At 46.8% G+C, this 2,765-nt stretch overlaps 1 pseudogene; it reads right to left on the bottom strand.

The window, feature by feature from the left end:
- Positions 1–1,598: 1,598 nt before the first annotated feature.
- LOC105502587 overlaps positions 1,599–2,765 on the bottom strand; it is a 140,696-nt pseudogene continuing 139,529 nt past the window's right edge.

Here is a 2,765-nt window from a genome sequence, read left to right as displayed (position 1 = left end):
TCAGCTTCTCCAACCTCCTTGAGCACTGGGCTAAGGATCACAAACCAATTTTTTTACCATTGCTTTTTGCAGTTCCTGCAGAGGTGGAGGGAAGGGTGCTTGCTACCCATGGGGTTACTCCTGGCATTTGGAGCTTCAGCCAAATGGAAGACAGAAAGAGTCCCATCCTTACACCACGGCTCTCATTTATCCCTTCAACAGGCGCCTGGATCCTCCGGTTCCACTTCTCAGGGTGTTCTGCCTTGCAGCTCTGGCAGCTGTTGTCTCCAGCCCACATCAACTCAAATATGGAAAACATCCACATTTTCTTTTAATTCTCTTGCCTCTTTCTAACAGTATCACTCATACAAGGCAGACAGTCCCATAGACTTTCCGTGAGGGATGGAGTCACAGAAGCGGGCATCTGTTGCTTGGACACCATCCACTTCCATTCGCCCCTAAGGTGATAGCTCTTACGGATCTTCTCCTCAGGGACCCCACCCATCTCCTAGTTAGCCAATAAGAGCACCCCATCCCCACTATCCCAGCAACAATGATTGGTTCAGGAATGAGGGCGTGGCCAAAGCTAAGCCAATGAAAGTCAGTGATACTGGATCCTGGGACTAATTTTCAAATCTCATAAGAAAAACCATTTATACCGGATTGCTGAGAGAATAGGGTATAAGTTCTGAACTCATGTCTGCCCTCATGCTACCAGCAAAGAGAACCTTGAAATCAAGTGTCCTGTATCCAGTAGGTCCTTAGTGGTAGTTTATCGAGTGAAGGAAATAATGGGGAAAACATCTGCCAATGCAAGAAGTGCCAGTGCAATGACTCAAAGTGGTAATAATGCACCCTGGAGAGGGCTGCATACACATGCAATTCCAAATGTAAGAATGTATCCCACAGATTCATTTGCGCATGGACCTATATCAGTGTTACGGTGAAAGGTTGGGCAGGCTGTGCACTGCCCAACATTAGTGTGCACCATTCACCTCAGGCAGGACAGAGTGGGAGGAGATAACTTCACTGTAAACCTTTGTGCCCTGTGTGAATTTTTTTTACCATGGTCATATAAAGTTTCTTCAGAAGAAAAATTTTATATCAAAGCCAAAACTGTGCATTTACATTTCTTTATACATTGCTTGGCACATCAGTGCTCAGTATGTATCAGCAGCCATCATTATTGTTATTTTTAGAGCTGTTTTGAAAACCTTACAATGTTATTACATCATGGAGACACACGAGGGCGCGCCAGGCATCCATTTAAAAAACGTTTTCATAGCAGTTCCTGGAGGCTGTAATTTTGAGTGTGTACAGGAGATTGGGGGAAAAGTCTTGGGGGTCCCCTGTGGGTGACAAGGGCAAGTCTTAATTCCAACTTGGTCCAGTCTGCCAGCCTTGTCAGTGAAATACCAGGACTCCCTTCCTGAGCGCTCCATAGTGGAATCAGGATGAGAGTCCACTCTTTGTAGGTCCTTGGAGGAGAGAGCTGGCGCAGCGGGAGGACTGGCTCAGGGAGTCCTGGCTGCACCCGGACCTGGGTTCTCATCTGTGCAGCAGAAACAATCAAACCCACCTGCAGGGCTATGGTGAGATTAAGCAGGGTCTCTCAGCGATCAAAAGAAGCCCGAACTACTTTCTACAGTGAAGAACTGGAAAGAAGAGAGGGAGAGACAAGGAAAAGAAAGCCTAAAACAGTCACCAAAATTGAAGTCACTCTCACAAGGTTACATTTTACAACTCACCCCTCTGCCTCATATACATGGCAACCTAACAGTGCCAGGCAGAGATGGTGGGATTTATTTTAAAACAGTAACTTATATGGTCTGATAGAAGGACCCAAGCATGGCAGGGCATAGGGACTCACGCCTGTATTCCCAGCACTTTGGGAGGCTGAGGTGGGTGGATCACGAGGTCAGGAGTTTGAGACCACCCTGACCAACATGCTGAAACCCCGTCTCTAAAAATACACAAATTAGCCGAGCTTGACGGCGCGCACCTGTAGTCCCAGCTACTCGGGAGGCTGAGGCAGGAGAATGGTGTGAACCCGGGAGGCGGAAGCTGCAGTGAGCGGAGATAGCGCCCATTGCACTCCAGCCTGGGCCACAGAGCGAGACTCCATCTCAAAAAAAAAAGAAGAAGGATCCAAGCTTAGTAATTTCTTTCTTACCTCTTCTGCTATCAGTTCTGGCGGTGCTTCTCCATGACTTGGGTATAAGCTTATTCGATAAGGTTCTACGTATACACATAAGATAATACACAAAAGCATATGCGGAGGACTGCGGCAGACAGATTGCTGGTCTACTGGAAAGCCAGCTTCCCTCCTTGGCTAAGAAAATGCCCAATTTGTTCCATGCAAGTCGGATGACAATGTGCTCAATGGAGAGATGCTTCAGCCCAGCCCCAGGGCATCCATTATGACTGGGCTAAGTCATTCCTTTCCTCCCAGCAATTGGTTTATAGGCAGGCACATGACCTGGTTCTGGCCACAGAGACACAAGTGGATGTCTCCTGGGAGCTTCTGAAACAGAGTTTTTTGTGTGTGATAAGATAGAGACACTTGAGAAACTTCTCTCCTGTTTGTCTTATCTTTGGATGTTGTCAGAAGGTCTGGAGCTGCAGCAGCCATCTTGTGACCATAAGGGAAAGACCAAAGGAATTGTAGAGACCCTCATATTTGTGTCTGACATAATTGAGTTGCCAAATTAGCCAGCCCAATTAGTGGCTAATTCCATTAATCCTGGAATTATCAAATTCAGGATTTCTTTTCTTTCTTTCTTTCT

The sequence above is a fragment of the Colobus angolensis genome, unplaced genomic scaffold, assembly GCF_000951035.1.
Source record: "Colobus angolensis palliatus isolate OR3802 unplaced genomic scaffold, Cang.pa_1.0 Scaffold8, whole genome shotgun sequence".
Taxonomy (NCBI): domain Eukaryota; kingdom Metazoa; phylum Chordata; class Mammalia; order Primates; family Cercopithecidae; genus Colobus; species Colobus angolensis.
Note: the sequence above shows the minus strand (reverse complement) of the source record. Positions and strands in the feature narration are given on the sequence as shown.